Consider the following 13,163-nt stretch of genomic DNA (forward strand, 5'->3'; position numbering starts at 1 on the left):
GTCTGGAGTCCAGAAATATGTTGTGATTATAATAAATAAGAGGAAAGGAAGTTGTTTTTCTTAAATACGTAGACACAATTCTCATGATCCATCTTCCTCTGCACATCCACCCATCCCTTTGTAACTTACCCCCATAAAGGCATTTAACTGACTGAGAAAATGTATGTGTTTTTCAGCTGAAAGGGCAGAAATTAATAATGTTATTCTAGAAAACTCTGGGATCCATACAGTTAAATATAAGCCACTGAAGACCTTCGTGGCTGCAGGCCTACTCATCCTCATATGTTATTTGTTGAATGATGCTTCTTTGCTTCTGTAACATCCTTTTTGTTTCATTGAGGTACAATGCAATTGTATCTGCATGTAGTGTATAGTACAATTAGACAAACAAGAAGTAATTCAGGTTTTTTGTCTCCAATTTAGCAGATGATGTAAATGCAAATATTTACTATAACCATCCTCGACCGTCTTTACTGTGCACTTCAGGAAGATTTAAAGGAGGGAATTTTTGTGTCAGGGGAGACACCTGAACTTTCTTTCCCCTACTTTTGCTCCTACTCCATCTGCCCCCACCACGCACATTTAATGTTTCAGGTCTCTGTTGGACACAGTGTACATTTCAATTGGTAAAAACCAAAAGCTGTGGCAGAGATTAAAAAAGGCTAACGACATTCCTTTGATGTTTATACGCCCAAAGACTTATAAAAGATTTCCATAATTTACCCACCCTTCCTAGTATTTAGACCTGGATTTCTTTCTGGAAAGAAAAGTAGAAAGACTTGGAAAACTCGCTTTCAAGTATTCACTATGTATGTAAAACCCAATGGACTTTTCTCATCCTCTGAGAAATTCACAAACGGTTCATGGATGCAGATGTACGCCACTGGAAAGATTTGGCATAAACCCTTACTTTTTTAAGCAAGAAATTAATGGGCAAGAACTGCATATTCAACGTCATTTGAGATTTAGTAATCAAAATTGAAAGCAGGAGGATAGTGTAGCCTTTCTAGATTGTTGGCACAAACAATGTGATGATTTCAGCGGAGCGAGAAAGAGGGACGAAAGATAAAATGTATCACTTTGTGTATGGTTTATTTCATAACGATGCTAATCAGTCTGCTGCGATTAAAATCTCACACACCTTTCTATATTTACTCCTTCCCCCCACTCCCTCCCCTCGTTTCTGTGCTCATTTCGGAACGGGAAAGGCAAATCCTTTCCTCTTCGGGGCCAGAGGTTTCATTAGGGCTGATTTATTGAAATTCAGGCTTTAATCTCAGGTGGGATCCCTGGGGAATTGGCGCTGTCGTCAAATAGGAAGAGGGTCGCTTTCCACTTTGCACTTCCTGGGCTGCTTTTTTATTCACTCCCTGCAAATGTCAACATTTGTTCTCAATAAGAGAGTTATTGTTTCAGGAAAGCTGCTCACCAACTGCCTTAGGAGCAAAAAAAAAAAAGCGTCACCCACCTTTGTTTGGCTGGAGGCTGGGGGAAGGGATGGGAAGGGAGGTGACACGCAGCTCAGGCCAGCAGCGGACAGTCAGACAGACAGACAGACACACAGACATCGGAATTGCTGCTGCACATCAGTTCGCAACTGGAGGGGAACGGGTCCGTCTTAGGGGAAAGTTTATATATAACACAATGGGGATCTGCGTTTCTCTCCCCCCTCTATTGGCATCTTTGCCCCCGATGTAAGGGAGAGAAGCTGCAAGGGAAAAAAAAAAAAAAAAAAGTAACAAACCCACCAATACAATAAAAAGAGGACTGCCTTCACGAATTTCCACCCGCGGAGGTGGTCTTCAGGTTTTGGGGAAAGGGGGGAAGGGTGATTTTTCATGTGAAAAAATCAATTGTAGGGTGAACCGTCCGATTCAGCCCTACCTGACGGCCCTCACCTCCCTAACGGGCCATCAATTAGCTCCCGACCCGGGGTGGGGCTGCAGCCCTGCGGCAAGGAGCGGGAGTGGCTGGGGGCCGGGCAACCCGGAGCGGAGCGAAGCAGCCCGGCCCGCTCCGCTCCGCTTCGTGGTGGCCCCTCCGTGTCCATCCTCCCGGGGAAAAAACTCAATCCTGTTACCACTGAAAGTTTCTGGCTCCGTCACATGTTACATCTCGCAGTTCAGACTCAGCGCGCCTCTGAGGAACCGTGGTAGGGATGTAATCGATACCAGGAGGGTTTTATTGCTTATTACCTTTTGAAACAAACAAACAAGCCCCCCCCGCTAAACCCTCTTGCCAAAATAAACTCAGGCGGAATGTATATATAGGTCGATTCGTTTTCTTCTGCATTCAGATATATCTCGTGTGCTTAGTCAAGCTTCTCACGATCCAGGTGGTCGAAAGGAGCCTCTCCATTGTAGGAATTGAATATAGTAGTGGCCAGTCTTCGCGAGCGAAGATCCGGGGAAGGTCTTTCCACCTTCCAGCCTGCGCATTGGATTTTTTAGGTGAGACACAGTGTGCGCGGAACTGAGCCCACCCTTTAATCCTAAGGTTCATCTGCCGGGGCCAAGCGAGCTTGGACGGTGGCAGCGAGGTCCTCAGGACGTAGGTGGGTTGCCTTTAAGGGCTAACGAGCCCCACCTGCCCGGGAGTGGCCCTGACCGGGAATCGAACCCGGGTCTCCGCGGTGACAGCGCGGCGCCTTTACCACTGGACCACCAGGGGCTCCTCAGGAATTGAATAATGATGACAAAAAATACTGTTGTTAATAGTAATACTTCACATTAAGTAATGTAATGTTCACCCCTTTGTTTTTAATCCAGGAACTAATAATTTAGGCTTCCAGCTTCTAAAGAAATAAAAGCGAGGGGTGGAAAAAAAGTTAAAAACAAAGGGATCCACGGTGCATAGTCAAAGCACCCATGCATCTAATCCCTGACTATTCTCGGCGTCTCTGAAGCAGAGTCTTTATTGAAAGTACAGAGGGAAAGCGGAATCGGCGGGACACAGGCTGGCACACAGGTAGCTCGGAGCCGCAGGCAGGGACCTCGTGGCAGGCGGGTTCTGGGAGAGCGTTTTACCTTCTGTGAGAGCTTTTACGTCCTGCCCGAGGTGATAGCCGGGCTCCCGCAGCCTTGACCCGCGCCTCCACTCTCCAACCATGACTCACGGAATAATGTCACCGTTTCGCATCCAATGCTGACCGAAACAGCTGCATTTTCCCTGAGCAAAACTATGGGACGGAGGGCGCTGCCACTCTGCCTCGGGGGTGGCCACCATTAACTTGGATCCTTTCGAGGTTTAGAGACTGAAATGAAAGGGCGAGGGGTACCACCCCGACCCAGCCGTCTTCGGAAAGGCAGGAACGTAGGCCGGCAGAGGAAGTCACTTCTACTCCTCTCGGGCTTGTGTCATCCGTGATGGGGGATTTCAAAATACTCCCGAATATTTGGACGGGGGAAATAAAAATAGTACAGTTGCTCATCTCACGGGGGCTGTGTGGATAGTGCTCGGGGTCTTAAAGAATGCCCAGAACAAAATAAAAATAAGTATGTGCATTTTTATAGGGAGGTAAATTGTCAATTTATTGTGTATAACTTCTGATCAATTATTAATCGTTAGTGTCAACAACAGGGTTATAATTACCTTCAGTTATTTAAAGGGATATTTATTTTTTCTTCTCTCTGATCTGGTAATTAGTTAATGCTCTGGAGTAATGAATTCAAAGCTGATTTGATAATGATTGAGACAGGGTTTTTTTCCCTCTCTTTTGGCATCCCCCCTCTCGGGGAGGGGGAGGGGAGAAGGAGGGAGGTGTCTCCCCCTGTTTGCAAAAGAGTCCATGTAAAGGCAAATCACTGAGCGTTTCACTTTTCAGACCATAAATAACGATTCTGGGAGTAAAAAGGCGAAATGACAAACAAATAGAGCGCAGCTGGGATGAATAAGGCCGATCAAAGTTAGCGGGGGCCGACGCTTCCCGCAGCCGCCGCAGGTCTGAGTCCCATAAAGGTGCCAGCAACTCTTACCTCTCTCCCCGAGATCAAGGGAGAGGGCGAGCAGGACATTTTAACCCCCTGACATCTTCCCGCGAGTGGAGGAGGGGGTAAAAGAGAGAAAGGAAAGTGAATATTTCTTTTTTGGTGGAATCAATGCCTTCACTATTGCCCAAGGGAAGCAGCTTCACCTAGAGCCTGTGAAGCCCTCGCCCACATCGCGTACGATGCGCAGGGAGCGGAGGGGAAGCGGTGCAAGCGCAGTGCAGGGCTGGCTGCGCTCCTCTGAGCGGCTGAGGCACAGCCTTGTGCGTTTGAGCGATCCCGAGCCCTGCTCAGCCCTGGGGACGGGGAAGCAAGAAATAATTATTACATTTTTTTTCCCCCCTCTCTTTGAGTGAGCTCGGCAGAGCTTCATCGTGAAGAAAAAGCAGCAAAAGAGCAGCCCGCAGGGACCGTGGCTGCTGCCTTACTTGCCGCCACGTCTTGGGGCGTGGGTAACCCCCTCCTCCCCGGGCCTGGGACTTGGCAGCCCGGGGGAGGTAACTACGGAAAAGGCCTCTTCCACCCCTCTCCAGACAGAGGCGTGTGGCGCTGAGCCGAGGTAGAAGCTCTATCGTTGCCTCCCTCGCTTTCCGCCAGACCTCCAGTTAATTTAGCGTCAAGCCAGGTCTCGGAGCCAGAAGGTCGTCTTTTTTTTTTTTTTTTTTTTTTTTTTTTTAAAGCGCGTTGGGTCTCGTTTTACGGCAGATCTGAGCGAAATGGAATAAGTGAATACAATATTATATGTAGTAGTCATAAGTTTATATATACGAATGTTTTCCCCGTGCAAACAATCCTGCATTGGGAATTGCAGTGTAAAATGCAAGTTTTAAAATTAATTCATCCTGACAGGTTTGACATCGCCCGGCTCCCTTTTTCCTGCAACTACGTCCGCAAATGAATGCCGCTTCCAGAGTGTATGTTTTAATTTGTCACATCAAGGCAATAAAAGGGAGCGATATATACTTAAGCCAGTTAACATTGTAATAACAGGTTTAAAGGAGCAATTAAATGGTAGTGAGTCGCATGTCTGACTTTCTATAGGCATTACCACATCAATGGTACCTTTTAGACTGACTATAACTTAGCATGATTGTCTCAATTAGTTTAGCTACATGATAGTTATTGTGAACTCTTTGTGAGTAATCAATGTTACGCAAGCTTATGAGAAGGAGGCTTTAATAGGGGCGAGCAGCAGCTAAGTAACGCGGACCTCCTAATTAAAAAAGGTACCTTTCTCTTACTGTGTCTTTTTTCCCCCCCTCTCCTCTTTATTTCTTTACTCCAACCCGAAACAAAGAAAGAAACGGTAATTTATAGTCTTATAAATCTGTTTCTGAGACCGTGTAGCTGAACGTAGATTTACAGGCAAAAAAGCAGCTTCTGCCGCGGCTGATCAACGAAAGAACCGCCTCAGCACAGCACTGATAGTGAGGCATCCCCACTTCGCCTCTCCTTGGTTTTTAGTGGTGTGTGTCGTGGCTGTTCACTGTCATGATTAAGCCCCGAGCCACAAATAACCTTGAGGGATGCTTACATCAAATGATATGCGTGTGCATATCTCTTACGGGTGCCTGAACTTCCCCTCGCTGACACCGGAGCCGGTCCGAGTTGGAGAGTTGCAGGGACATCCACGCGTGTGCGTGTAACCCGGGAACGGGTGTATGTGCGCGAGGGGTGGAATGACTGTAAAGCGGGGTTATAAATACGATATAACGCAGAGAGAAAGGTCCTGCCGCAGCAACGGGACGCTTGGTAACTTGTTAATTCTTCTCTACTTACAGACTGTCTCGCTAAATACTGAGCCACGGGTGGTTAATGCAAAATACAGAGGGCTGAAAATTTAGTGAGACCTGCTGAACTGCTTCAAACACTAACAAGTATGTACTGTTTTCTGTCATGGGGGAAAAAAAAAAAAAGAAAAAAAAAAAGAGTGAGAGAGCGTGTAGCATTAAAATTTAAGATAAACATAATGCAGGGATATTTTTGTTGGTGAAGTTATTCTCATTAGTCCTAAGAATGTCCCACCATTAGACAAGGCTGGAGTCAGCCTCAGTCGCAGGATTTCAGATCTGCGAACCTTTTTTTTTCTTTGCATGCACATTACATTTCTGTCATGCTTTGCAGAAGAACACGATATCCCCAAAGAACCCAAAGAAGAAAAAAAATACTCTGACAGCAACCATTAGTTAAGAGTGCAATGAATAAACCCCTTGCACAAGAGTATCAGGACTAATTAAGATTCTGTTTAGCAGCCCTGGATGGAATGTTAATGTAGCTTTGACTAACTGGGAATAAGCAGGGGGAAAAACTGCATTTTAAGAGGAATGCTGGGGTGATAACATCTCTCACTTCTTCTGTCCAAGGTCTGCCCAAGCCTGTTACAAAGTCATTATCTCAAATTACTCCTGTACTTCATTTTTAGAGGGTTTGGGCAAGATCCCCTGGCGTTGAAGCGCTGCCTAGAGCCTCACAAAGCCAATACTCTCTAAGGGGATAAAGGCTGAATCAACCCACTATCTCTACCTTCGAGAGTTTGCTGGTACCAGCTTCTTGGACAAATACAGCCAGGATTCTGGAGGCAGATTAGGATCTATTGCTGGCGTCTCCTCACAAATCCCTAAAGGGTTTTTGACCCTTTGAAGTTTCGTCTATTTTGCTTACACAGAAGTTTACATGATTAAGTCAGGATTTTACATGGCTCAACAAGGCAAATTTAGTCACCTCGGAACACTCAACACCAAAAAAAAGTAAAATATCCAGTTGTCCCGTTGCTTGTTTAGCTCTAGAAATACTAGCATACTATCATATTTACAGTGTTTAATAAAAAGAGAAAGTGGTTAATAAAAGAGAAAAATATCCGTAAGACAGCTTCAGCAGGGGAGGGTGAAAAGAGTGTTGTCGTGTGTCCCCCCCCCCCCGTATTATTATTAATTTTATTTTAATTATATTTTTTCAGACTTTGATATAGCATTCCTCCCCCTCTCTCCTCCCCTCTTCCCCCCCACCGCTCGCCTTTCCAAAGATCGTAAATGCAGCTATGTTTCTCGGAGAGTGGACAAAATTTCCCAAAGACCTTTCCAGTCTTTCTTAGCAGTTCCAGTCTACCTTGACTTCTCCTTATCCAGGCAGGCAGTTAAATTTTTTCACTGTCAAGCGACAAGCCCCCCTAATCCTTCTCTCGGAGGTAAACTTTTGCAAACGCTTTACTTGTTAAAAGCAGCCTCGCATAATGCACATTTTTTCTTGGAAGGAGAGGGCTGGGAACTGACAGCATAAACAGAAGAGGAGGAGCAGAGCTCCTTCTCAGGGAATAGCTACCTATTTAAAGAAGTCTCCTGCAGTCAGAGCAGGAGGGCTGTAGCTAGGGACTGCGGTTGCATCTGGCCCACCATATTTGCATGGCCTTTTGTGGAATACAAACAGTCTCTTTTTCTCTCTTTCTCCCTGTCTCCCTTTCTCTTTCCCCCTCTCCCACCAGAGGGAAGATTGCTCTGCTAATGGATTACTCCTGCAGAGTTATTTTCAATAAAGGAAGGAACTATCTGTTTAATCCGTCCAGGCTCTGAAATATAATAATAATAATGATACCTGGCAGGCTGAAAATTTTCTGTAGCAGGATCAGTGAGTAGCAAGGACAACAAGGGCAATCAAGTGAGCTGCAGATTTTTCTTCCTCAATTGATTTATAATTGATGAATGGATTTTCTTGTGCAGCTGCAATGTGGTTAACAGCTATTGAGGAGGTAGGTGTTCTGGGAGGTGTTATTTTGTAAGGGAGACAGTTAGGAGTAACTGGGTGCATTTATCAGCAGGAGATCTGAGCAAGCAACACGATTACATTAGCTGTTAGTGGCTAGGATTCAACTTTCCATAGGCCTCCACCACCTGCAGTCTCACAGGAGACTGACACGGAAATGGGTTCCTGCCGGCTGCTGGCCATACTGGGGCATTGATCTGGCACAGAGTTCCCCATTGAATCTGACGAGGAGTGCTTTGCCCATCTCAGTGGCAAGCCGTGCATTGCTGCTGTTCTGGTGGAAATCAGTCAGGCCTGGTTTTGCAAGAGAAGGAGGAGCAAAATCTTGCAGCATTTCTCTCACACATTTTAAAGAAGTGGAAGGGATTTTCATACTGTTTAAGATGGGTGTATTTCCTATTTCTGCTATGACTTTTCTTCCTGCCTTTAGGGATGTACCTGGTAGTGCATTTGCAATGTGTCTTAAAGAGAGAGAACTTTAATGTGTGTACCAAGAGATATGCAAAGCTGTTACCGAGCCTCTGGATCGTGGGTGTTTACCACAGGTCTGGATGAACTTTAGGACCTGGTCCCTGAGTGGGGGTTTTTCCATATGTTCTGGATTCACATTGTTAACCATCTGGGCTTCAGCATAGTACCTTGTTTTTGTGTTGTTCTTTGGAAAAGGAAAAAAAAAAAAAAAAGAAAAAAAAAGGAAAAAGTCTTCAGGCATCAGGACCTCCCTTTTGTAAGGGAGCTTATGACTATGTTCAAGGAGACAAGGTGTGAATGTGATAGAAATATCTTACTCAGCTGCTTATCCTTGAGATCACTTGGCTTCAGGATTGTACTCTTGTTTGACCTTAAACTCACCCAAGAAATCAGATGCTGTCTTTCCTTGTGTTCAGGAAGGCTTCAGCCTTCCAGGGGTAAGAAGTTTATACCTAACCATGTTTGGGATGCTGACTGAGCGTCCTTGAAGGTCTTATGCTGGTATACCCTCTACAAGAAGGCCTAAAACCCACCCTCTTGCTGGAGGTGGTCACCCTTGCCTTCTCCAGCACACTTGAGATGGAGTTGCTCCTGCTGGTGATAGCACAGCACAAACCCAAAGAAAACCTTTGGAGCAGAGATAGAAAATATTCCCAGCAGAGTGACTTTACGTCTAGGCAATGCAGCCATGTCTCTGTGCTGCCTCTGTCTCTCTGATGCTGTTTCTCTTTCCTCCTTTTTTTTCTCAACCTCATTAGGAGAGGGGGAGTAAGACCCCCCTTGCCCCTTTCCCCTTCTTTACCTCTCTGTGAGAAAGGGGGCACAGAGACTTTCCTGTAGAGGCGGGCTCCAGCATATGGACATTATCTTCCCTGAGCTTGGAGTTGTGTGTTGCCTGAGGGGAGAGCAGATTTAAGCCACATTTTACCACTTTTTGTATTTCATGTTGGATATCTGCACACAGGCGAGATGGCTTCATGCTCAGGGAGAGGGCTGATCCAGACATAGCACCCCGCAAGCAGGGAGCTGGTGGGCCAGGAAATGCAGGTGAGGCTCTGTCCCACCGAATGGGTGGTGAGAGGGAGTGTGAGGGGGAAATTGTGGGTTTTAATGCCTCTCTTTCTCTTCCTGCTTGCTATTCTGCTGGCTGAGAAAAATCTTATTCTCAGCACGTTTCTTCTGGGGATAAAACAGCCCACCCCAAAACCTCCAGTGCCGTGCTCAGATCTATCTCTTTCTAAAGTTTATGAGATTTTTTCTTTTATTTTCTTTTCTTTTTTTAAAATTTATTTTCATTTGTCTGATTATTTTAAAACTTCTTTCACGCTAAATTTTATACTGTGAGTTTGGGAAAGAGTTATAAAATTATAAAATCATGAAATGTGGAATACTTACCTCATTACTCAGTTCCACGATCTGGGGCTTTGAAGTAAGAAAGCTCCAAACAAACAAGTATGAAATTTCCCTTAAAACACTGAAATTTCACTTGACTTTGAAATATTATTAATGTCAGCAAAGCAACTACATAATTACATTCCTATTTCTCTGTGTTTAGTCGGTGTTAATGTCTATAAGCGAGATCTTCCTGCTTTACTAGCCCACACACATTTTTAAAAATTCTTGTTAGAGCTGCAAAATGTGTTTATAGAGGAATAAAAATCTAACTTATTTGAATTTTTTCATAGTAAATAATTTGAATTGCAGAATATTATTGGTAAACACGTAAGAACATATCATTTATCTTTCTTATGCTGAATATGGGAACTTTGCCATATCAAACAAATTGTTTATGGTTTTTTTTTACAACAACTACAAAGAACTAAACAGCAGAGTCCTCCAAACTGCCTTTGTGCAAAACCTTTTCTGAATTACAAACACACATAATTCTATTTCAGCTAACATCAGTGGAAGTTAAATACTCAAGAAGTAGCATTCAAATGAACTTTAGGTTATCTCTGATAGCAAGAATGAAATCATAGTCCTGCAACTGACATAATAGAAAAATGTTTACAGAAACTAATAGACTGAAGAAACTACTCTATTAAAAGCACAATTTTTTGAATGTTTTAGAGGACTAGAAACAATAAAAATGTCTGTGGAAATATGGTCCATAATATCCTTGAAAAATCCATACAGCTGAGACCAATTTCTGTTATTGTATCCAGTCCTAAAAAACCTGGTAAAGTTGAACAATTAATCCTTAAGTCGCTTTAATGTAGTATGCATACAAGCTTCTTTTTATTGATGGATAGGTTTGTGACTAGGAGGATAAGTCACAGTGTAAGTCCATAGTAAACTTGTTTTCAGGCTAATGACAGGATTGGACAGCAGATAAATCTGTACCTTTTGTCTCTCTCTTCTTTTTTTTTTTTTTTTTTTTTTTTCCCTTTTTCTTTCTTTTATTCTAATCCCTTCTATAATTCCTGGGAATATTAAACATAAATGCGTTAGGTCCTTATGTGACTCAGTGGGTAATACAGTTTCAGTCATCTTTTTCCATCATCACAGTGTCATTAGAACGTTGCAATAAAAGCATATATTGAATATGCAGTAAAAAATCAGTTGTGAGAAACAGCTGATTTAAAAATATGTCAAATCACTCATTAATACTGAGAAAACAGTTTCTAACATTGTATAATTGTGAATTAACTATTTTTGCATTTACGGATAATAGAAGACTTCTAAAATCCAAAATCTAAAATACTCAAATAGAATCCAAACCAATGTAATTGAACAGAAGAATTGCTATTTTGGGAAATGCCAGCTTTTTGGTGAAAAATTTCTACCTGGATATCCACTTTTATATAGAATGAAGAGAAGTCTAGTGGGAAAAAAACCCACTCTTATGGTCATATAAATAATTACTTTATTGTAAAACATATGCAAAAGGGGAAAAAAGATCCCACAGCCATCATATATGTGGTATCCACACTGCCAACTACTTGAAATGAAAGGATAAATAAGTTAAACGAATTTTTTAAATGACCTATTTTTTGGTACCATAATATATCGGATTCCTTGAATTGGGTCATGCAGTGACCAAACTCTAGGTGCTTCTGGAGACCAAGACTGCAATGACCATGCCTTCAAAGCATACTGGGCATGTGACAAGGAAGGCTATTGTTCTGAGCTGGAGTTGGGAATATTCTGGGATTTTCTTGCAGAAATCTACGGTGATGCACTCTTCCATCTCCATCTCTGTGTCATAGCTTCTTTTTCAGCCTGTGATTCCAGATGCAGCTGGTTAGTACATCACAGATCAGGTCAGGCAATTGCATTTGATGTGTGGGGGGTCATGTGTAAAACCCATATGTAAGAGAGAAAGAGGGAGGGGGGAGAAAGAGAGAGGGAGATCACTGCCTTGCAAATGCGCAAGGCACAAACACAGTAAAAGCCCAACGTGTTGGGAATCGAATGGTACGAAATATTGTCAGATCTGATATTTCATTATGTATGTTATTTCCACATTAAAAAGAAAAAATGATAACAATAAGGTGTGCTATAACTAACTCTTATCACCTATCATCCTCAGTAAAAATCCAGTATATTTTGTGTACACCTCATCAGTTGGGCTGAACAACTGATACGTTAGGTAGTGTTAGATGGAGGAGCTGAGACAGCGCTGTTCACTGGGAGCCTAGCCTGACTGCCTTCTTTTCACCTCATCTGCTGAAGCCATCAGATTTTTCTGGAACAGCATCTACCAGTTGTAGAAATAGATTTCTTGTTCCTTGTTAGACAGTCTTAGTCATCATAGCAATTTTTTGATGTAGGGAGTAAAGAAGGGAAACTCTTGGGACCTGGACTGAAACTGGAAAAGTAAATACCTAATACTGAGAACCCCTTCAAGAGAAATGTGGTATGTTTATACAAATGCGAGAGGAGGGGGAAACCACATTTCTACCAAAATCAGAGCTTTATGTTGTTTAGGCAGGATTTGTCTATATGCTGAGACACAGCTATCAACTTGTAGTATGATGTTGTCAATGCCCAGGTTAAAAGAAAACTATGTATTTTACAATGAAAATGTAACATCATATTACTGTAGCTCTACGTAATTACACATTAAACAAATTAATCTCTGAAAATTTAAGAATCCGTGAATCAACCCATAAGGATCTAAGTGTTTACTTTAAGGGAATATGGTTGCCTTTATCTAAGAACGTAAACACATTTAAAGCTAAGATAGATAAACCGGGATGAGGTTAAGCTTTCCATCAATTCATTTAAGATTTATGCTTGCAACTTTCGTGATACTCTGTAAGCTTCTCCTGCATGAAGCCCTTGGAATAAAACCAAAATATAAAGATAGAATAATGAAGATATTCTTTATTCAGCTATTCAGTGTTTATTGCTATGTATAAAGAGATTGGGCTAGACTCCATAATAATTTGAGAAAAAGTCGTTCTAAATAAGGTGTTTTGTGTTTTTTTTCCCATTCTTCTTAAACTGCCAATGAGTCAGGCTTTGTGGTGGTAAATAACCATGTGCAGCAGTATTTCAACAAATCTATTATTATATTGATATGACCTTGAAGAGGAACCTGGAGGAGACGGCAGGGTGTTCAAGTAATTTTCATCTCAGAACTCTAAATATATTTATAATTTTACATAAGTATCAAGCATCTCTTGGGTGAAAATAGTCACTCGTTACACAAAAGAGGCTGGTGAATTTGTTAAGAGGAATTTGGTCTTATGAATTTTATGGGAACTTAACAGGAGAAATAGCTTATGGATTTGATGTGATTACATACAAACACAAGTAAACAGAAAAAACTTTGAGATGCATAAAAAATAATAATGCTAGCAAATTTTTACAAATACATATACATTCAATGAATACTTATATGCATATATATGCCACAGATGGAGCTAGAAATGAGTTCCCCATTTAAGGGTGGAGAACATTTTTTTATGTAAGATTCTGGTGTGGTTCTTATTGTTAGATGTA

The sequence above is a fragment of the Myiozetetes cayanensis genome, unplaced genomic scaffold, assembly GCF_022539395.1.
Source record: "Myiozetetes cayanensis isolate MyiCay16 unplaced genomic scaffold, myiCay2020 scf1, whole genome shotgun sequence".
NCBI classification, from domain to species: Eukaryota; Metazoa; Chordata; class Aves; order Passeriformes; family Tyrannidae; genus Myiozetetes; species Myiozetetes cayanensis.